Here is a 25,232-nt window from a genome sequence, read left to right as displayed (position 1 = left end):
ATAAGCCGTCTTCCCAGAAGCCAGTAGAACCCACCAAATGTGTGAACTATTTAACAGATACTCATCTTTCTGCCAGAGGTGGAGGGAGGTGCACACTACTAGGTTGTTCAGCCCAGAAAGTTGTCTTTTCCCACACAGTACTGCCCCCCCCCCACACACACACACATACCAATACAAGTATGACCCAGTGTTCTATTACATTGGTATAGAGGGAACTGATGTCCTAGGCTCGTGATGAGCTTGTAATGGTAGGTTGAAATTGAAAGGCTTTTTACCTGTTTCTCAAAAGAACAGACACGTATTTCCTGCCTTGTTCCTCATTTCCAAGGTGACCCTCTCACTCTATGACCTGGATAGTCTCCTACTGACCACTGACCATCCTAACACTCCCACGACTTACATCCACCAACTATCCCCTTTTCTTTTTATTCATTATTTTTTCCTTCAGTCAACAATGTTTATCTCCTCCTTTGACTCTTTTTCCTGCGGAAGTTACCAGTCTATTTTCTCTACCGTGAAACTACTTTAAATAGTTGCTTATATTGGCTTCTCCATTTTGTGGATATGTATTCTTCAGTTCAGTCATTCAGGTGTGTCCGACTCTTTGCGACCCCATGGGTTGCAGCATGCCAGGCCTCCCTGTCCATCACCAACTCCCACAGTTTACCCAACTGATGTCCATGGAGTTGGTGATGCCATCCAACCAACTCATCCTCTGTCATCCCCTTCTCCTCCTGCCCTCAATCCCTCCCAGCATCTGAGTCTTTTCCAATGAGTCAGCTCTTTGCATCAGGTGGCCAAAGTATTGGAGTTTCAGCTTCAACATCAGTCCCTCCAACGAACACCCAGGACCGATCTCCTTTAGAATGAACCAGTTGGATCTCCTTGCAGTCCAAGGGACTTTCAAGAGTCTTCTCCAGCACCACAGTTCAAAAGCATCAATTCTTCAGCCCTCAGCTTTCTTTACAGTCAACTCTCACATCCATATATGACTAATGGAAAAACCATAGCCTTGACTAGATGGACCTTTGTTGGCAAAGTAATGTCTCTGCTGTTTAATATACTATCTAGGTTGGTCATGACTTTCAAGGAGCAAGTGTCTTTTAATTTCATGGCTGCAGTCACCATCTGCAGTGATTTTGGAGCCCAAGAAAATAAAGTCAGCCACTCTTTCCGCTGTTTCCCCATCTATTTGCCATGAAGTGATGGGACTGGATGCCATGATCTTCATTTTCTGAATGTTGAGCTTGAAGCCAACTTTTCCACTCTTCTCTTTCACTTTCATCAAGAGGCTTTTAGTTCCTCTTCACTTTCTGCCATAAGGATGGTGTCATCTGCATATCTGAGATTATTGATAATTCTCCCGGCAATCTTGATTCCAGCTTGTGCTTCTTCCAGCCCAGCATGTCTCATGATGTACTCTGCATATAAGTTAAATAAGCAAGGTGACAATATACAGCCTTGACAGACTCCTTTTTCTATTTGGAACCAGTCTGTTGTTCCATGTCTAGTTCTAACTGTTGCTCCTTGCCTGAATACAGGTTTCTCAAGAGGCAGGTCAGGTGGTCTGGTATGCCCGTCTCTTTCAGAATTTTCCACAGTTTATTGTGATCCACACAGTCAAAGGCTTTGGCATAGTCAATAAGGCAGAAATAAATGTATTTCTGGAACTCTTTTGCTTTTTTGATGATCCAGCAGATATTGGCAATTTGATCTCTGGTTCCTCTGCCTTTTCTACAATCAGCTTGAACATCTGGAAGTTCACAGTTCACGTATTGCTGAAGCCTGGCTTGGAGAATTTTGAGCATTTCATTGCTAGCGTGTGAGATGAGTACAATTGTGCGGTAGTTTGAGCATTCTTTGGAATTGCCTTTCTTTGGGATTGGAATGAAAACTGACTTTTTCCAGCCCCGTAGCCACTGCTGAGTTTTCTAAATTTGCTGGCATATTGAGTGCAGCACTTTCACAGCATCATCTTTCACGATTTGAAACAGCTCAACTGGAATTCCATCACCTCCACCAGCTTTGTTCGTAGTGATGCTTTCTAAGGCCCACTTGACTTCACATTCCAGGATGTCTGGCTCTAGATGAGTGATCACACCATCGTGATTATCTGGGTCATGAAGATCACTTTTGTACAGTTCTTCTGTGTATTCTTGCCACCTCTTCTCAATATCTTCTGCTTCTGTTAGGTCTCTACCATTTCTGTTGTTTATTGAGCCCATATTTGCATGAAATATTCCATTGGTATCTATAATTTTTTTGAAGACAACTCTCTTGAAGAGTCTTTCCCATTCTATTATTTTCCTCTATTTCTTTGCATTGATCACTGAGGAAGGCTTTCTTATCTCTCCTTGCTATTCTTTGGAACTCTGCATTCAGATGGCTATATCTTTCCTTTTCTCCTTTGCTTTTCACTGCCCTTCTTTTCATAGCTATTTGTAAGGCCTTCTTAGGCAGCCATTTTGCATTTTTGCATTTCTTTTTCCTGGGCATGGATTTGCTCTCTGTCTCCTGTACAGTGTCATGAACCTCCATCCATAGTTCATCAGGGCACTCTATCAGATTTAGTCCCTTAAATCTATTTCTCACTTCCGCTGTATAATCATAAGGGATTTGATTTAGGTCATACCTGAATGGTCTAGTGGTTTTCCCCTCTTTCTTCAATTTAGTCTGAATTTGGCAATAAAGAGTTCATGATCTGAGCCACAGCTCCCAGTCTTGTTTTTGCTGACTGTATAGAGCTTCTCCATCTTTGGCTGCAAAGAATATAATCAACCTGATTTTGGTGTTGGCCATCTGGTGATGTCCTTGTGTAGAGTCTTCTCTTGTGTTGTTGGAAGAGGCTGTTTGCTATGACTGGTGAGTTCCTTTGGCAAAACTCTATTAGCCTTTGCCCTGCTTCATTCTGTACTCCAAGGCCAAATTTGCCCATTACTCCAGGTGTTTCTTGACTTCCTACTTTTGCATTCCAGTCCCCTATGATGAAAAGGACATCTTTTTGGGGTGTTAGTTCTAAAAGGTTTTGTAGGTCTCCATAGAACCATTCAACTTCAGCTTCTTCAGCATTACTGGTTGGGGCATAGACTTGGATTGCCGTGATATTGAATGGTTTGCCTTGGAAATGAACAGAGATCATTCTGTCATTTTTGAGACTGCAACCAAGTACTGCATTTTGGACTCGTTTGTTGACTATGGTGACTACTCCAGTTCTTCTAAGGGATTCCTGCCCACAGTAGTAGATATAATGGTCATCTGAGTTAATTTCACCCATTCCAGTCCATTTTAGTTCGCTGATTTATAGAATGTCAACATTCACTCTTGCCATCTCCTGTTTGACCACTTCCAATTTGCCTTGATTCATGGACCTAACATTCCAGGTTCCTGTGCAATATTGCTCTTTACAGCATCAGACCTTGCTTCTATCACCAGTCACTTCCATAACTGGGTGTTGCTTTGGCTCCATCCCTTCATTCTTTCTGGAGTTTTTCTCCACTGATCTCCAGTAGCATATTGGGCACATACCAACCTGGGGAGTTCATCTTTCAGTGTCCTATCTTTTTGCCTTTTCATACTGTTCATGGGGTTCTCAAGGCAAGAATACTGAAGTGGTTTTCCATTTCCTTCTCCAGTGGACCACATTTTGTCAGTACTCTCCACCATGACCCATCTGTCTTGGGTGGCCCCACATGGCATGGCTTAGTTTAACTGAGTTAGACAAGGCTGTGGTCCATGTGATCATATTGGCTAGTTTTCTGTGATTGTGGTTTCAGTCTGTCAGCCCTCTGAAGCCCTTTCTCAGCACCTACTGTCTTCCTGGAGTTTCTCTTACCGTGGATGTGGGGTATCTCTTCACGGCTGCTCCAGCCACTGCTCCTTACCTTGGACATGGGTTATCTCCTCATGGCTGCTGCTCCTAACCTTGGACGTGGGGTAACTCTTCATGGCCGCTGCTCCTCATCTTGGATGTATGTATTCCTTAGATCTTATTGTAATTTGGCTTTAACCAAATGTATGGTACTCTGTTCTCAATAGGGTTATTAATTTCCTCTTATAGCCACCAATGGCCAAAGAACAATGCAATTGAGCAGCTTGTTTTTATTCCTCACCCTTTTGATCTTTATCATTTTTATACATTTTCCATGAATGAGCTTATCTGTTTCCAGAATTTCACATCTACTCTCAAAATTTAATTTCTCATATATATGAATAAGAATAAGAGCCCTGACTAGATCTCTTTAATTAACTTAATATTTCATATTAGCTATTTCCAGACCCCACAAACTCATTATCTTTGGAACTAAATTTACTATAATAAACTTTAAGAGACTATATATATCTATTGGAAACTAACAGAAAACGTCAAACTTCATAGTGAATCCTGAAAACAAAAATAAGACAAGGTTGCTTGGTTTCATCATTATTAATACTATCTTTCAATCTCATTTTGGAAGTTCCAGCCAAAGCAATATGTTAAGAATGATAGCTATTTAAGTATACATGCCGGAAAGGAGGAGATAAAAGTATAACTGTTTTCTAATGATATAATTGGCACCTGACAAATATAAGAGTAGTAACCAAAATCTTTGAAAACTAAACCCTTCTACAAGGTGGCAAATTGTAAAATTCAGTTAATTAAAAACAACAACAACAATAGTTTCCGTATATGTCAGCAAAGACCAGTCGGGAAAAAAAAAAACAATTGTAAAACACCAATCATTATAGGAATTAGAGGATAAAATTATTAGAAATATATTTAATAAGAATTGTACATTATCCATATAGTAGAAACTGCAATATTTCTACATAAATGGGACATAAAACAAAAAACAGACAAAGACAAAATCATCTTTGTAGCTAGATGGAAAGGCACACAACCATAACGCCACTAACTTCAGCCGGTATTAATTGATGAATGTGACATAATTACGCTAAAAACTACTAAAGGTCTTTGGGGTGGGGTAGAATTTAATAGAATGATTCCAAAGCACATCTGAAAAAATTAAAACAGGGAATTAGCTTTAAATATCAGAAGAAAAAATAAAGGACAAGCAAGAGTTTCTCTTAAAATGCAGATAGCTACAGTAATTAAAACAATAAGGTTCTGATTTGATATAGGTAGATCAATGGAACAAAGTAATATGTGAAAAAATACACTCAAATATATTTTAAAAACTTATATACTTCAATGTGACATTTCAAATCAATAGGAAAAGTAGCCAGTAAAACAAAGGAGATCAGATGTGATTTGAGGGGGAAATGAAATTAAAGCCCTTTCTTTTGTCTTTATGAAGATATGCTGAAGCAAGAAAGATAAGCTGAAGCAAGTGTCTGTGTGTGTGTGTGTGTGTGTGTGTGTGTGTGTGTGTGTATTAAAGCTGAGTGGTGGGTGCATGGATATCTACTATATAATTTTGATGTTTCAATTATACCTTGATTTGGAAGAACAAAGAGATGATTCTATCAAGCCAGAGATTAGTAGATTAACAAACATGTAAAATTTATACACAAAAAGGTACTATGTGAACAAATTGAAAAGCAACTTATGCGTGCTGCATGAAGACAACAGTCTGTCATATACTAAGCGTGCTTCACTTAGTACAGAGTGATGAGCACCCTAACAGAGTACACGACAAGAACCGGCCTAGGCAAAATGGTGAAAGACTGCTAATGAAAGACTCAGAAAATCTATGAAATGATTTTCAGCTTCTTTGGTAAATGGAGACTCAAAAATAAAACAATTATATATCACTTTTATCAGTGAAATTGAAAAATATTTTTTAAGAACTTAGAATTCCCACCATCAGGTATAGTACAGGCAAAACAACCTTCTTATACACTATTAGTGTGAGTGTAGACTTATACACTATAGCCTTAGGGCAGTGTAGCAGTAGCTTTCAAGAGTCATAAAATGATCACACTCTTGGAGAATTTTATTCTATGGAAATAGTCATGCATGTGAAGTAAAGATATATGTATTAGGATGCTCCATGACAGTTTGATTTTTCCCAAATTGGAAATTAATAAGGTGATTGGATTTGATTCTAGGCAGGTAATTGATTTAACCTGATATTTATTTATTAGAAGTTCCAATTTTGGATTATCAAGAATTGTTAATCCAAATTGTTTTGCATAAATGGATTATCAAGAAGAGAGAATGGTAAGTAGAAAATGTGAATAATGGTTATTTAAATTATAAAAGAGAAGCAGGAATGGAATCAGATCAGTTAGGCATTAAAAATTACAAATATCGTATTTACTAGGCTGACTTTTACTTGTGACTTTCAATATCTAGATATATAGCACAAGGGCTTTCATTTGTGCTCTTTCCCCTAGGTCCTTCAATCCCTTCACATGGATGTGAGTTCTTTCAAGAGCTCCATTTTGCATGTTAGTATCTAGTATACCTTAAACATGATATGCCTTTAATGGACATCTGTTAAATAAATTACTATACCTCTATGATAGTACCTTCTGTGTTGTGTTTTATCTGCTAAATGCTTGTGTTTCTCAGTAAGCTGTCTGTCTCTGGGAGTAGGGAGCACTCATTTCTGCATCTCTATCATAAAACACAGTGCCAAGGTATTCAATAAAAATTTGTTGAATGAATGAAAGAAGTAGGAATCTAATTTATTTCTCTTAATATGGACTCTTTATATTCCAAAACATCTGTCTGAAATGAAGGCATCTAAAAGTATGTCTTGGGGTATGGGCTTTAACTTTGATGAGAGCTACAGAGACTTCATTGGGTTCTGATAAAAAAAGAAGAGGAAAGTAAATGAAAAAAGAAGAAAGAGTTGTATATCAGCACTGTTAGATTTCCGGCACTCAAGAAGGTGCTCTTGTGGTCAGTCCAACAGAAGCCATGCGGAAAAAATACCAAGTAATTGTCCTTTGCAAGTAAGTGTAGGGGGAACATCTTCTATTTCTTTTAATCCTCCTACTCCTCCTCTTTCATATCCAAGATCCTACTGCAGAACATCTTAGAACCTCTATCAGTACCCTAATCAAGTTTACAGTGACATTTCCTTTAGAGACCTGGTTGAATCTGCCAATACTAGCTCCCCTGCTCAGATATATTACATTAAAGTATTCTTTTCTTGATTTTTTTATTCATTGTTTATGCAGGAAAAGCAACTAAAATGTTTTGGAGAAGATAAACCCATTTGCCCACAAATAGTAAAGTCCAAAGCAAGAATCTCTAAACCATGGGTTTATAGTAGCCCCATGAGACTCAAAAGTCATTGAAGAGTTCTTTATTGGCATGCTCTTGAGAGCAGAGTGGTTTAATCATATCCTTTCATAAAGGTTAATATTAAAAGAGAAACATACCACATTCCTGGTTTTTGTTTAGAGTCAGTGGCAAGGTCAGAATGAAAAAATGGGAATTTTTCTCTTCTCTTAAAGCAGGAGTTTCCTGGTACAAATCCAGTGGCATTGAGAGCTGTTCTAAAGGCAAAGTCTCATAAACTTCCAGTTAAACACAATAGACTGAGCATGTGTTTATCTCAGCCTCCTTCCCCAATCCTACCAAAATAATGAGAATAAAAAATGGAATAATAATAATCAAAGAATAAGAAGTCATAGATTGACAAGGAAAATGGGAAAGAAAATGATAGTAGATGAGAAATGTCAACAAATCTTTGGAAGAAAGCAAGTCATGGGAAGAATAATAATTGCCTTAGCAGAGCAGATGAAGCTGAAATAAGTTTCTCTAGAGGGATGAGCAGAAAGCTGACTCCCCTTGCAGAATCTTAAAAAGGCTAAAAATAAAAGGATTGGTTGAAAGTTTGTAAAAGGAGTATTTTGAGCTCTCTGTTCTCTCTTTCATTCTGCAGAGCCAGGTGATAACTCCTGCTTCATTTCTGGAGAAGATGGAAGGTTTATTTTAGGGAGCATTGAAGCTGAAGTATCTCTAGATTTGGGAATGAAACAGGAGCACTGAGCAAAAGTTTGCAAGATGAACAGTGTTGCCCAAGCCCATATGTCCTGTCAGGTTTCCAAATATCTTCCAGCCAGGATTATATCCTTCAGGCAAGAAATGAGAGTTTCTAGAGAAACTGAAGAGTCCTCAAAAAGAAATCTATCACTTGAGGGGGTCCCCAATAAAAATGTTCATTCCCTGCTCCTACCCTACAGCCAATCAATTTTTAGTGCCTCCCTCTCGAACTGAGGAAGGCAAAGAACACAGCACCCTTGGGGAAATGGAATGATAGAGACTGCAGTGAACTGCTAAAAGGGAACTTTGAGGAAAGAGAAACAGTGTTGAGAGTCAAAGAAAAGGTTCAAAAAGAAATAATATCTTCAGAAGAATAAAAGAAGTTAGTGTATATATGAAACAAAACCCAGAAGTTTTACAAATAGGAACAATTAAAAAAAAAAAAAGAATTTAAAAAAAAATCCAATTGAATGGCCAAAAAGTAACACTGAAGAAATTTCACTGAAAGTATAATGAAAAGACAACAGAAGAATAAAGGTAAGATTATTAAATAATACATCCAGGAGGGTCTAACTTCTGGTTAACAGAAGTTTCTAAAGGAGAAAAAAGGTAAAACATTATCAGAGAAATATTTCAAAAAAAAATGTCTCAGAACTAAAAGCACAAAACTTTCAAATTAAAAGGTTTCAACCAGGTGCCCTACTCGTGTGTGCATGCTCAGTCATGTCCCACTCTTTGCGACCGTACTGATGGTAGCCCGCCAGGCTCCTCTGTCCATAGGATTCTACAGGCAAGAATTCTGGAATGGGTTGTCATGCCCTCCTCCAGGGGATCTTCCTGATCCAGGGACAGAACCCACATCTCTTACATCTCCTGAACTGGCAGGCTGGTTCTTTACTACCGGCACTACCTGGGAAGTCCTGCTCAGTAAATGCAAACAGATCCACATAAAGGCAAATCTTGACATTACAAAATATTGCAAACATAGAGAAGATTCTAGATGTTTCCAGAAGGGGGAAAATAGGTCACACAAAGCAACAAGAACCAGAATGACATCCATCTTCTCAGCACCAGCACTATAAGCTAGACAACTACAGAGCAGTGCCTTAAAAAAAATCTGATATAAAACTATTTTAAAACTAGAATTTTATACCCGAAGAATCAATTAAGTTCAAGGATAGAATAAATATTTAGGTTTTGAAAGTATCTACCTCTCAGTACATATTTTCTGAGAAAGCTACCAGAGAGCTGCCCTAAAAAAATGAAGGAAAAAACTGAGAAAGAAGGTATAAAATTCAGTAAAAGTGACCAAAAACAAGAAAGAAGGAAATGGTTAACCTCAATGTGCCAACAAAAGATTGAAAACAAAAGAAAATATCTCCAAGCAGGCCTAGGAGCAACTGCCAGTACTGGACTCCTGAAAAATACAGCGGACATAGGGATTGATCTGAAAGGATGGAAAGGATCACTGAGAAAATTAAGCAAGTGAAAAAAATATATACTGTGAAAGCAAGTCAATAATTATATAACATATTGTACTCATCATAAAGATATAAACTTGAATACTGATTTAGGAAGCATGGCAGAGGGGAAATGGGTTGATGTATATGAAAGCTGAATCCACATCAGCTAAAACAGAAGCTCATACATTAAGACTAAAACGGATAAATTAAGGAATACTAACATTATTTAGAAGCATATTAGAAGAAATAGATAAATGAATAGAAAGTAGCTCCATTTAGGGACTAAGATTAGGGGTAGGAAGTGGATTAGGGAATTGCTATTGGAATTTCAAACTTTTGGTATTATTTGACTTTTTAAAACTATGTGTATGTATTATCCTACAAAAAAAATTGATAAACAAACTGTGTCAGTCTGATAACTGGTCTCTCTGCAAAGTCTCCAGATACAAATGAAGCAGGTAAAACTAGTTCTGGGCTGGGATGAAGAGAACTAGCCCACATTCTCCTCGAAGTCTTCTCCAGACAACACTGATTTCTGGTAGTTTCTGAGAACCTACCCATCTAACTTGTTCCTCCTTATCAAGGCAGCTGGAAAAGGAAATGGCAACCCACTCCAGTGTTCTTGCCTGGAGAATCCTAGGGATAGGGGAGCCTGGTGGGCTGCCATCTATGGGGTCGCACAGAGTCGGACACGACTGAAGCGAATTAGCAGCAGCAGCAGCAGTATCAAGGCAGCTGCTTAAGGAAGGAAGTTGGACAGGTCATGGCAATTCATGAACTCAGGATAATTTCAAGTCACTCCTGCAGGAAGCTCTATGTCTGAAGAAACTCCAATCTCTTTTACAGTATCAGATGGCTCATCAGACTATATCCACCTGCTGCTTGGTCCTTAGCCTTCAGTTCTGCTCTAATATTTTGCAAGAATATGGATAGAACCCCTTCTTTGTACCTTTTCTGGTTTCCCACTTCTTCCTCCCAGTTCGCACTCCTAACTCTATAATGTTGCTCTCCCTATAATTCAGGATCCATACATGCCCTCTTTTTATCTATGACACATTGATACTCACTGAACTCAGTAAAAAGAAGACATGTGCCCATAGAAAGGTGCCTGAGTTCACAATCAGTGGATACACTCCTCTATATAGAGAGCGGTTTTGCAGTATATGTGTCTAACATACACCCTTCCATTTACATCCACACAAAATATTTATATACACCAAAATAAATGACTTATAAAAGCATAATACACCCACCATTCATATGTTCCTTTATGTGTCAGTATATTATATAAATACCACATACTTTCTGCCCCCATACCTATATTAAGTGTGGTGCACTTTTGCATACTTTCACGCAGGCAACCCAGAACAGAACAGCCTGAACAGACGCTGTTTTTCCTTCCTGACAAACGGGCATGAAATAACAGGCTGACATCTGCCTCTGCAGGTCATTCAAGTCGGCCTGCTGCATGTCAGAATTCAAACTGCTCCATCCATCAACAGCAGACCCAAAATTAACGTAGCTTGGAAATTCTGCAGCAAGACAGTAACAGCCCAATTCAAAGTCTGACCTTCGAGGAATGGTGGGGTGCGATGGAAAATTATTTCATGCCCTGCACCAAAGCCGACAATACAATTTGAAGAGATTTTCAGTTAAATTAAATTTAAAGAAAAATCCCCCAGTGTAGCAGTTTAACTTTTAGGGTCATGTAAAAGGAGCGCTAAGCATAGAGATTTTGATACCTAAAGGCTTGGCCAGCACCTTTTCGAAAGAACTACAAACATTGTTTTAGGCAAAACAGTTCAAAGACATTTGCACAGTAGTACATACTAAAAGTCTTCATTAATGAGTGAGGAAATCATCAGGAGATTTAGTTTTTCATGGATTTTTTGGGGGGGTGAAATGGTTTTTAAAATAAAACTGTCAATGAGACAAGTCCTTCAAGATTCCAAATACAGATGAATCCTTTTCTGGAGATATTCTTAAGAGTAATGTACTCAATTGTGGAAAAATTCATGTGGAGAGATTTTATCATCAGTAACCAAAGATGACCACCAATTTAACAAATGAACCAGACTCTAATGCACAAAATGATTTTACCCGCTGCTTTGGCAGTGATGATAAACACAATTTTTTTTTTTCAAACACCATTCATTTTAGCCAACTACGTACAGGACTGTGCTTTAAATTCACACCATTAAGGTGATATTACACTTTTCTCCCTGAAGACTGTTTCAAAACTCAATATGAAATGTGCTCCTTCCCAGTAATCCCAGTGTTTCCATGAACACAGGTCCAAGTTAAAGTTGAGGGAATGTTTCATAACTTTGTTAACAGAATGCTTGGAGTCCCAATGTCCCATCTCTCTACTTTCTCTCTTCATCTAACTCTCTGCCCACAGCAGGCTGAAATTTCCCCTGAAACAAAAGCCCTTTCCTGGTTTTACCCCTCTGCTGAACTGTGTACCATTCCTTTTCTCCTTTTACCCTCACATTTTTTTTAAAAGATCGTCCACATTGTTTCCCTCCAAATCCTCAACTCAATCCTGTTTTGCTATCCAGCTTCCATCCTTCTCATCATACTGAAAATAATAATCTCCTAATGGCTACATCCAATCGGTTGCCTTTAGGCCTGAGGCTAACTGAATTTTCTACAGGTTGAGCCACAGGCCTGATCCACCTATTAGATTCTTTCCTAAACCTCACCCACAAAAAATTCCTTTTCTGCTTGATCCTTGACATGGGTGATTCAGGGTACTTGAAAGCATTGTTTCTGCAATTGAATACTGATAAATTTCAAAACCTAAGTGAAACAGATGCTTTTCTAGGAAAATATATAAATTTATAAATTAGCTCAAATATGAATGAAACAAAAAATTTGAATATATGATAACCATATGAGAAATGAAAAATACTGTGAAAGATCTGTATCCCCAAATGCCCCAGGCTTAGCCTATTTTATCATCGAGCTCATTCCAGGGGGGCCATATCATTTATAGCCCAAACTGGGACACTTTTGAGAGTGAAAGACTGTTATTAATAATTAAGCTGGGACAATATGAGAAAACAGACCTATTTCAGGCAAATTAGGACCAATGACTTCACTGTTTATACCAACTTTCTAAGGTTATAAAACCTGCATCATAGTTTACAAAGAGATTAAAGGTTTTCTAGTCCACAGTTGAGAAAGGCAGAAGAGAAAAAAAAGAAATGAGAAAGAAGAAAGAAAATTCTAGGCTTATTGACACATACTCCTAAATTAAAAAAACATGCATATTATGCACACTGCTGAAGGGCACTTATCAGAAAGAAACAAAAGATACAATAGAAAAACGGTCAAAAGAAACAAACAAAAAAAGAATATAAATTAACCATGAACATGAAAAATATGCTGCAGCCCATTCAGTTCAGTTCAGTTCAGTTCAGTCGCTCAGTCGTGTCCGACTCTTTGCAACTCCATGAATCGCAGCACGCCAGGCCTCCCTGTTCATCACCAACTCCCAGAGTTCACTCAGATTCATGTTCATTGAGTCCGTGATGCCATCCAGCCATCTCATCCTGGGTCGTCCCCTTCTCCTCCTGCCCCCAATCCCTCCCAGCATCAGAGTCTTTTCCAATGAGTCAACTCTTCGCATGAGGTGGCCAAAGTACTGGAGCTTCAGCTTCAGCATCATTCCTTCCAAAGAAATCCCAGGGCTCATCTCCTTGCAGTCCAAGGGACTCTCAAGAGTCTTCTCCAACACCACAGTTCAAAAGCATCAATTCTTCAGCGCTCAGCCTTCTTCACAGTCCAACTCTCACATCCATACATGACCACAGGAAAAACCATAGCCTTGACTGGACCTTAGTCGGCAAAGTAATGCCTCTGCTTTTGAATATGCTATCTAGGTTGATCATAGCTTTCCTTCCAAGGAGTAAGCATCTTTTAATTTCATGGCTGCAATCACCATCTGCAGTGATTTGGGAGCCCCCAAAAATAAAGTCTGACACTGTTTCCACTGTTTCCCCATCTATTTCCCATGAAGTGATGGGACCGGATGCCATGATCTTCGTTTTCTGAATGTTGAGCTTTAAGCCAACTTTTTCGCTCTCCTCTTTCACGTTCATCAAGAGATGCACTAGTGATGACTAAAGCAAATTAAAAGCAATGTGACACTATACATTTTATCCCATCTGATTAAAAACTATGAAGATTATGTGTCAATTATAGTTCAGTAAAGCTGAAAAGTATAATATTAACATTAAGCATCAGAAAGTAAGATATGTCATACACTTTTGGTGAGAATGTAAATTGGTACTACTTTTGGAGGATAATCTGGCAGTTGTTTGTCAAAGTTCTGTAAATGCATAGCCTTTAATATAAAATTTTTTCCTAGTAAGAATGTATACCACTAGAACATTTGGCCAAATGCACCAAGTTATGTGTGAGGGTGCCTTCTGCCACACTGTTTCAATAAAAACAAATAATAGAAAACCACCTAAATATTAATTTTTCAGAGAATGAAAAAGTCTTAGATATGTTAAATGGTTTGTTATAAATTGAGTATATAGGACTAGAAAAAGTTGTACAAAACGTTGAACAAGGACTTAGAACACCACAGACCAGTTCACTAATATAAAATGAGAATATTATAGTTTGACTTATCTCACTGTTGGATAATTTCCATTCTAAGGTTTCCACAGTTATTTTATAATCCCTAGATTAGAAACATACTAACTTCTTTGCACCCAATCAGCCCTTTCCCCTCCGAAATCACTTCTACCCTTGGATGGCTAACTTTGCTCTTTTCTGGTTTTCAAATGTTAATAGAAATAAAAATAAATTTTTCAGGGTATTTAAGTGATATTAGTAGAAAGTCCTCTAGATGCAAATATCTTTATATTTAAGCATTATGGTTATCATGTTCAAGGCTGTATGCTTTGAAATAACTACTATACTCAGAAGAAAAATATCAACAGGAACAAAATATCACAATAGCCTTCAAAACATGCTACGACCATTTCTATGTTGGCTACCATAACTATCTCTGCTTCAGAGATAGCAAGTGTTCTCTCTTTACAATGATGTTCCATAGGTCAGTAAAGATTTGCTGTATAATATCAGAAAGTAGTTAGGAAGTCATATTATACTCTTTTTGCTTTCCAGTGTGAAGCTTGTGATATCTTAGAAAAGCTTTCTGGCCTGAATTCCTATTGCTTTCCAGCTTTGATCTCAATCTATACTGTTCCCTACTCAACATGTAATCATCATTAAGGCACATGATACCATGTACCCAAAACCTAGCTACAAAACAGCATGTATGGCATGATTCCCTTCTAGAATAAAAATGTAACTATAGAGTATATGTTAGTATGCCTAGAGAGTTTGGAAGGATTTCCAAGAAATTGTCTTTGACTGGGTATGACTATGGCTATCCTCCAATTTCTTGGTTTTCCTGATTTAAATATTCTGATATTCTGTGATAAATATGAGCATACTTTTACTAAGAAATAGCCTTAATAAAGCTTGGTTTTATTCTATCTCTGGATTTTAATAATTATAGAGAGTTAGGGTCAGTAAATCTGGTACAATGCAGAGCTAGACTCTCTACAACTTTGGAACATAAATAACTCTTCCTAATGGTTACTACTCAAATTTCTGGGGCCAGAGGTAGAGAGCTGGGCAAACCTCAGGAACACTTGTCCATGCCAACATGGGCTGTGTATAAGACAGCCCATGTAGGCACCAAACACCAAACTAGAGGGCTGTAGGAATAATTTTAAACCTGGCCAGAAGAAGAATATGTTTGAATAAAACACAGGTGGTGGTTCAAACAGATCTGGAGGTTGAGTCACAGCTCTACCACTTAAAAAGAAAAATGTTGTCTGAGCAACTTACTTATCTGTGCCTCCACTCCTCATTTTTAAAACCCCACCTTGTAAAAAATAAAAATTAAAAAATTAAAAAAAATAAAACCCCACCTTGTGAGCACTAATGAGTCCCATCAAGTTGGAGTTGGGATCTTAAAATGAGAGGCTCTGATCATTTATCTTCAGTCTTTGGTTCAAACTTTCACCCAAAGTTGAAGAATGGGGTTTGTTATTCACACTCTGAATTCATAGTTTAAAGTAAGAATCTCTTAAAAAATCAAGCTTACAACTTTACTTTCTGAAAATATGGCAGTCTAGACTATTTGGATCCATCCTCCCATTGAAAATAATTACAAATGATGTTGGACATTTTTTGAAGTAACTTCTTAAGACTATCAAAGATCTGATAAGGTAGTAAAAAATTTACTTCAAAATATCAGAGGAAGCAGAACCCAAAGAGCAAAGCAGAACACTAAAATTTCTTTTGCCCTAAGGGCATTTTCCAAACAAGCAAACTTCTCCAAATTAAACTGGATTCCCCAAGGCTCACACCCTCAGATAAGAGTAAGCCAGAAGTAAACCCATCCAGCTAACCTTCACTCTCAGATGACTGAATTAAAGTTGCCTGGGCAACATCATAGCAAAACTATAGACCACCAAAGATAATTGGTAAAGATATGAAAAGGAACCACTGAAAACAGACAAATTAAATTATAATCAATGGAGCAATAACTAGATAAACATCTGACACCTCAGTAGCAACACTGGAAGCCAAAAGACAGTAGACTTCTTCATTATAGTGAAAGAAAACACTTATAAAACTAGAAACTTCACACTCAGAGAAAATATCTTTTTAGGGTAGCTTCACTGAAAACTTGGTTTCTGTGTTGAGACTAATCACACACACACACACACACACACACACACACTCACACATATTAAGAGGATAAAAAAAGATTTATTACTTATATAATTAAAGCTTTCTGGGGAGAATGAGTCAAATATCTCAAGATGGTCTAAAACTGGTTAAAGCAAAAAAGGGAGAATGCCTTGGGTCTTTTACTGTGGTTAGGAGATACACCCAGGATGAGGACTCTCAGACGATGGATGGGACTTGTATAGTTTGAAGCTACCTCTGGTGACAAAGGAGAAAGCACCTTGATTTTCTTATCAGCCTACTTAGATGTCGAGCAGAGATGAAGAAGGAGAGAGTGAGGATTAAAGGTCATCAACAGTAAAATAGCAAAGAAAAAAAAAAGGAGTCATACTCCTTGTCACAAAGAGTGAAAGAGAAATAAAAATATTTTTTAAATACACAAAAAACTGAGGCTTGTAACCAGAATGCCTTTACTAAAGGAAATGATAATTTAGGAGAAGGAAGAATTAATCCCAAGAGAAAGATCTGCAATAAGTGAGAAAAATATAAGAAAGTGCTAAATTATGGATTAATTTAAACAAACACTGACATAAAATAATAACATTTATAAAAAATTTAAAACACATTCATAACAAAATTATTTAAGTCAGAAAGTAGCCTAAGTTAAGGTGTTCAAAGACCTTTCTTTTCTCTGAAAAAAGAATAAATATATTGATTAATTTCAGATTTCAACAGGTATACATGGTTCCAAATTGGAAAAGGAGTACATCAAGGCTGTATATTGTCACCCTACTTATTTAACTTACATGCAGAGTACATCATGAGACACGCTGGGGCTGGAGGAAGCACAAGCTGGAATCAAGATTGCTGGGAGAAATATCAATAACCTCAGATGTGCAGATGACACCATCCTTATGGCAGAAAGTGAAGAGGAACTAAAGAGTCTCTTGATGAAAGTGAAAGAGGAGAGTGAAAAAGTTGGCTTAAAGCTCAACATTCAGAATTCAGATCATGGCATCTGGTCCCATCACTTCATGGCAAATAGATGGGGTAACAGTGGAAACAATGGCTGACTTTATTTTTCTGGGCTCCAAAAATCACTGCAGATGGTAACTCAGCCATGAAATTAAAAGACACTTACTGCTTGGAAGGAAAGTTATGACCAACCTAGATAGCATATTAAAAATCAGAGACATTACTTTGTCAATAAAGGTCTGTCTAGTCAAGGCTATGGTTTTTCCAGTAGTCATGTATGGATGTGAAAGTTGGACTGTGAAGAAAGCTGGGCACTGGAGAATTGATGCTTTTGACCTGTTTTGTTGGAGAAGACTCTTGAGAGTCCCTTGGACTGCAAGGAGATCCAACCAGTCCATCCTAAAGGAGATCAGTCCTGGATGTTTACTGGAAGGACTGATGTTGAAGCTGAAACTCCAATACTTTGGCCACCTGATGCAAAGAGCTGACTCATTGGAAAAGACTCTGATGCTGGGAAAGATTGAGGTCAGGAGGAGAAACAGACGACAGAGGATGAGATGGTTCAATGGCATCACCGACTCAATGGACATGGGTTTGGGTGGACTCCGGGAGTTGGTAATGGACAGGGAGGCCTGGTGTGCTGTGGTTCACGGGGTCACAAAGAATTGGACATGACTGAGCAACTGAACTGAACTGAATATGCTATAAATTCCATGAAAATCAATAAAGGAATAAAAATAGAGTGTATGACTTCCAAATGAGTATAAGAAATAGTTATAGTAACAAAAAATAACCTAAAGTATGGAAGGAAAAGGGGAAAATAAGCATATAAATTGAAACACAAAATATATAAAACAGGATGGAAAATTTAAACACAAATTTAACCTTCACTATGTTAAGTATAAATTTAAATAAGCTGACAGCTCCAATTTAAAAATGAAGATTGTCAGAGTGAATAAAAACAAAATTTATGTGATGATTAGGAGACATATCTAAAAAATAAGGATACGAAAAGCTGAGGCTAGGAAGATAGAAAAGGATAAAACATAGGCTAATCAACCTCTAAAAAGATACAGCTTTATTAGCAAAACTATAAATCTGAAGACAAAAGCATTGATAAAGAACATTTTAAACATGATTAAAGAAATAAAACCAAGGATGACCTTTACTATAGGTCACAATACCCAGTATATCCAAAAATCATAGAGTGTGCTCTATGCTCACATGGAACATTTATAAAAATTCATCATAAAGCAAGTCTCAAAAAACTTCTATGAACTGAAATCATAAGAATCATCTTCTCTAACCACACTTTAGTTAAAACAGAAATCAATAACAAAATAAAACCAGATCTCCCATAAGTATGGAAATTAAAGAAAAATAGTCCAAATAATTCATGGCTCAACAAAGAAATATAATGGAAAATTATTTTGAAATGCATTACAAGGACTTCCCTGGTGGTACAGTGGATAAGAATTGTATGGTAACAAAAAATACTACCTATAAAAAATTATAGGATATAGCTAAAGCACTATAACATTATTAGTGAATATAAATTCACTTATAACAAGTATGAAAATTTTTTGAAATTAAGAAAAATTATGACATGTAATGCTTAATTATTCATTTCTAAACATAAAAACACCGATAAAACTAAAAAGCAAAAACAAAGAGAAAATGGAAAGAAGAAAATAATAAATATATGCATTCATTAAAGAAGAATAAATATGGATAAAAAGTTGCTTCTTAGAGTAGAATAATAAAATTGCAAAACCTTCAGTAAAATATGTAAAGGAAATAAATAAGGCACTAAAGAAAGCAATATTAGGAATGACATAGAACATGATTCAGATGCTGTGATCATTAAAAGAAAATGTCATGAAAAGCTTTATCTCAATATATTTAAATGTTTAAATACAAAAAATTACAATAGTAAATTTAATAAAACTGGCTAGATTGTTGCTGTTGTACAGTCACAAAGTCCTGTCCAATTCTTTGTGACCCCATGAACTGCAGAATGCCAGGCTTCCCTGCCCTTCACTATCTCCTGGAGTTTGCTCAACCTCTAGTCCACTGAGTCAGTGATACTATCTAAACATGTCATCCTCTGCTGCCCTCTTCTCCTTTGGCCTTCCATCTTTCCCAGCATCATGGTCTTTTCCAATGACTCAACTCTTCATATGAGATGGCCAAAGTGTTGGAATTTCAGTATCACTCCTTCCAATCAATAGTCAGGTTTGATTTCCTTTAGGACTGATTGGTTTGATCTCCTTGCAGTCCAAGGGACTGTCAAGTTTTCTCCAGCACCACAGTTTGAAAGCATCACTTCTTCAGTGCTCAGCATTCTTTATGGTCCAGGTCTCACATCTGTACATGACTACTAGAAAAACAATAGCTTTGATTATAGGGACCTATGTCAGCAAAGCAGTATCTTTGCTTCTTAATATGCTGTGTATGCCTGTCATAGCTTTCCTTCCAGGGAGCAAGTGTCTTTTAATTTCATGGCTGCAGTCACCATCCGCACTGATTTTGGAACCCAAGAAAATAAAATCTGTTATTGCTTCCACATTTTCTCCATCTATTTTCCATGAAGTGATGGGACTGGAAGCCACGGTCTTAGATTTTTTGAATACTGAGTTTTAAGCCAACTTTTTTACTCTCCTCTTTCACCTTCATGAACTGGCTCTTTAATTCCTCTTCACTTTCTGCCATTAGAGTGGTGTCACCAACATCTGAGGTGATCGATATTTCTCCTGGCAAACTTGATTCCAGCCTGTGATTCATCCAGCTCAGCATTTCACATGATGTACTCTGTATATAAAAGCTATGAAAAGCTATGAAAAAATTAGACAGCATATTGAAAAGCAGAGACATTACTTTACTGACAAAGGTCCATATAGTCAAAGCTATGGTTTTTTTCAGTATGGATGAGGGAGTTGGACCATAAAGAAAGCTGAGAGCTGAAGAATTGATGCTTGTGAACTGTGGTATTGGAGAAGACTCTTGAGAGTCCCTTGAACAGCAAGATCAAACCAGCCAACCCTAAAGGAAATCAGTCTTGAATACTCATTGGAAGGATTGATGCTGAAGCTGAAGCTCCAATACTTTGGCTACCTGATGCAAATAACTGACTCACTGGAAAAGACCCTGATGCTGGGAAAGACTGAAGGCAGGAGGAGAAGGGAATGACAGAGGATGAGATGGTTGGATGAGTCGGTTGTCCATCACTGACTCTACGGACATGAGTTTGAGCGAGCTCCAGGAGTTAGCAATGGACAGGGAAGCCTGGCATACTGCAGTCCATGGGGTTGCAAAGAGTTGGACACGACTGAGTGATTGAATTGAACTGAACTCTGCATACAAGTTGATAAGCAGGGTGACAATATACAGCTTTGTCATACTCCTACCCCAATTTGAACCAGTCTGTTGTTCCATGTCCGGTTCTAACTGTTGCTTCTTGACCTGCATACAGGTTTCTCAGGAGACAGGTAAGGTGATCTGGTATTCTCATCTCTTTAAGAACTTTCCATACTTTGTTATGATCTACATAGTCTAGGGCTTTAGCATAGTCAATGAAGCAGAAGTTTTTCTGGAATTCCTTTGCTTTCTCTATGATCAAATGAATTCTGGCAATTTGATCTCTGGGTCCTCTGTCTTTTCTAAACCTAACTTGTACATCTGAAAGTTCTCAGTTCACAAACCGCTGAAGCCTAGCTTGAAGGATATTGAGCATAACTTTACTTGCATGTGAAATGAGTGCAATTATCCAGTAGTCTGAACATTCTTTGGCACTGTCCTTCTTTGGGACTGGAACAAAAACTGAACTTTTCCAGTCCTATGACCATTGCTGAATTCTCCAAATTTGCTGACATATTGAGTGCAGCACTTTAGCAGCAGCATCTTTTAGGATTAGAAATAGTTCAGAGGGAATTCTATCACCTCCACTAGCTTTGTTTGTAGTAATGCTTCCTAAGGACCACTTGACTTAGCACTCCAGGAAGTCTGGCTATAGGTGAGTCACCACACCATCATGGTTATCCTGGTTGTTAAGACCTTTTTTGTATAGTTCTTCTGTGTATTCTTGCCACTTCTTCTTAATCTCTTCTGCTTCTGTTAGGCCCTTACCACTTCTGTCCTTTATTGCGCCCATGCTTGCATGAAATATTCCCTTGGTATCTCTAATGTCTTCCCATTTTACTGTTTTCCTCTATTTCATTGCATTGTTCGCTAAAGAAGTCCTCCTTTTCTCTCCTTGGTATTCTCTGGAACTCTGCATTCAGTTGGGTATAACTTTCCCTTTCTCCCCTGGTTTTTGCTTCTCTTCTTTCCTCATCTATTTGCAAGTCTTTCTCAGACAACCATTTTGCCTTCTTGCATTTCTTTTCTTAGGGATGGTTTTGGTCACTGCCTCCTGTACAATGTTACAAACCTCTGTCCATAGTTCTTCAGGCACTCTGTCTACCAGATTTAATTCCTTGACTCTACTTGTCACCGCCACTGTATAATCATAAAGGATTTGATTTAGGTCACACCTGAATAGCCTAGTCGTTTTCCCTACTTCCTTCAAGTTACATCTGAATTTTGCAATAAGGAGCTCCTGATCTGACCACAGTCATCTCCTGGTCTTGTTTTTGCTGACTGTATAGAACTTCTCCATCTTCCATTGCAAAGAGTAAAATCAGTCTGATTTCAGAATTGACCATCTGGTGACGCCCATGTGTAGTTGTCTCTTGTGTTGTTGAAAGAGGGTGTTTGCTATGGCCAGTGCATCCTCTTGGCAAAACTCTGTTAACCTTTGCCCTGATGCATTTTGTACTCCAAGACCAAACTTGCCTGTTACTCCAGGTATCTCTTGACTTCCTACTTTTGCATTCCAGTCCCCTCTGATGAAAAGGACATCTTTTTTGCTGTTAGTTCTAGAAGGTCTTGTAGGTCTTCATAGAACTGTTCAACTTCATCTTCTTCAGCATAAGTGGTTGGGGCATAGGCTTGGATAACTGTAATGTTCAATGGTTTGCCTTGAAAATGAACTGAGCTCATTCTGTTGTTTTTGAGGGTGGACCCAAGTACTGCATTTTGGACTCTTTTGTTGACTATGAGGGCTATTCTTTTTCTTCTAAGGGATTCTTGCCCACAGTTGTACATATAATGGTCATCTGAATTAAATTCACCCATGCCTGTCCATTTTATTTCCCTGATTTCTAAAATGTTGATGTTTACTCTTGCTATCTCCTGTTTTACAACTTCCAATTCACGTTGATTCGTGGACCTAACATTCCAGGTTCCCATGCAATATTGTTCTTTACAGCATGGGACTTTACTTTCACCACCACATCTACAACTGGGTATTGTTTCTGCTTTGACTCAGCCCCTTCATTAATTCTGGCGCTATTTCTCTGCTCTTCTCCAGTAGCATATTAAACACCTACTGACCTGGGGGTTTATCTTTCAGTGTCATATTTTCTTGACTTTTCATACTGTTCATGGGGTTCTCAAGACACAAATGCTACAGAGGTATGCCATTCCCTTTTTCCAGTGGACTATATTTGTCAGAACTCTCCACCACATCCATCTTGGGTGGCCTTGCATAGCAGGGCTCATAGTTTCATTGATTTACAAAAGGTTGTGATCCATGTGATCATTTTGGTTAGTTTTCTAGGAGTTCTCATTCTCATTAGATGAGTAATGAGAACTCTTAAACACCTCTAGTGACACTATAAAGTGAAAAAAAAAAAACACAACACTTTGAAAAACCATTTGACATTTAACAATCAAGGTGAAGATGTCCTATCTAGTGGGCCATTATTTCTCCTCTAAGGAATGTATGTTATAGAGAAATGATTGCACCTTTTCACCAAAATACACATATAAAAACATTTACAACAAGGTTTTTGGTAATATCCCAAATTGGAAGCAAACCAAATGTTCATCAAGAATAGAACAGATAGTGTAACATACACACAATACTATATTTAAAATAGATAACCATATAGAGGGGTCTTGTTTTTGTATCCATTCGGCCAGTCATGTACCCCAATGTTCATCGCAGCACTGTTTATAATAGCCAGGACATGGAAACAACATAGATGTCCATCAGCAGATGAATGGATAAGAAAGCGGTGGTACATATACACAATGGAGTATTACTCAGCCGTTAAAAAGAATACATTTGAATCAGTTCTGATGAGATGGATGAAACTGGAGCCAATTATACAGAGTGAAGTAAGCCAGAAAGAAAAACACCAATACAGTATACTAACACATATATACGGAATTTAGAAAGATGGCAAAGACGACCCTGTATGCAAGACAGGAAAAAAGACACAGATGTGTATAACGGACTTTTGGACTCAGAGGGAGAGGGAGAGGGTGGGATGATTTGGGAGAATGGCATTCTAACATGTATACTATCATGTAAGAATTGAATCGCCAGTCTATGTCTGACGCAGGGTGCAGCATGCTTGGGGCTGGTGCATGGGGATGATCCAGAGAGATGTTATGGGGAGGGAGGTGGGAGGGGGGTTCATGTTTGGGAACGCATGTAAGAATTAAAGATTTTAAAATTAAAAAATAAAAACTTTAAAAAAATAAATAAATAAAATAAAAAAATAAAACTTAAAAAAAATAAAAATGCAAAAAAAATAAAATAAAATAAAATAGATAACCAACAAGGATCTACTATATAGCATAGGGAACTATACTCAATATTATATAATAACGTATATGGGTAAAGAATCTGTAAAAGAATGACTATATATGCACAACTGAATCACTTTGCTATACACCTAAATTAACACAAAACTGTAAATCAGCAATACTCCAATAAAATTAAATGAGTGAAATAAGACTAGAACAGATATGCAATGACGAGAATGAACAAACTACACCTATACAATCATTCAAATCAGGTTTGGTAATTTGTGGCTTCAAAAGAGGCCTATTTCTGTAAATAAAATTATTCTGGAATACAAACACCATCATCACTTACATACAGTCTACGGCTGCTTTCATAGGTTTACAAAGCAAAGTAGCTGGGCTAGCAATCATATGGCCCTTAACACCAGAAGTGTTTACTATTTGGTCTCTTATAGCATAAGAAGCCTACCCTGTCTTAAGTGAATCTTGCAAGCACAATGCTGACCAAAATAAAAAATTAACAAAGAATATATACCAAAGTATTCCACTTATATAACGCTAAGAATCTGGCAAATGTAAATTATATTGCTTAGGGATACATATGTATATGGTAAAATTTTAAAGTAACTTAAGGAAATGATTATCTCAAGAACCATATTTGAAGAGGTTGGAAGAATTGAGATTGGAGAGGCCAACAAAAGAGGCTTCCAGAGAGCTGACAGTGACCTGTTTCTTAATCTGAGTGGTAGATACACAGGTATCTAGTAAACCAAATACGCATATCCTTAAAATTGTTTTCTGAATGTACGCTAAAATTTACACTAAAAAAAGTGAAAAACAAAAAAGTACTGCTGTCATGATCTAGTTTTCAAAACAAAATATAAAGTAAAATATTTTACTGTATTCAAATTCAAATGTGAAAGGTTTAGATAGTATCATATATATTTTTAAAATAAAGATCAACTCAAGTTCTGATTACACTTCTCTCATTCTTCCTAAATTTCAACATGATTTATAGCAAAATATTAAAAAGAATTAATATAAAGTATTTGCACAAGTTAATCCACAAAAGAAATTACTATTTCTAGTATAATAGAAATGCAAGTCTTGGGTAGAATGTCAATACCTATAACATATTAGCTAGCATGTTAATCTAGAAATTTCACTCTAGACAAAATATCTTTAAACAAATGATAGTTCTCTTTTTCAAAAGTAGTCAGATAATTCTCTTTGCTTATTAGCATTTAAAATACAAATGTACAGATACAACTCCTAATTTTTTTGTTATAGCTTTATTGAGCTATAATTCATGTATCATATAACTCATCTATTTAAACTGTACAATTTAGTGGATTAAATCTACTCACAGAGTTATGCAACAACCAATTTTTATAATCCCCAAAAGAAACTCAGCTATCCTTTAACAGTCACCCCTAAACACCTTATCTCACCGCTCCTTTAGCCATAGGCAAGTCCTAACCTACTTTCTGTCT

This window comes from Ovis aries, chromosome 14, assembly GCF_016772045.2.
Source record: "Ovis aries strain OAR_USU_Benz2616 breed Rambouillet chromosome 14, ARS-UI_Ramb_v3.0, whole genome shotgun sequence".
NCBI classification, from domain to species: Eukaryota; Metazoa; Chordata; class Mammalia; order Artiodactyla; family Bovidae; genus Ovis; species Ovis aries.
This window is presented reverse-complemented; position numbering follows the sequence as displayed.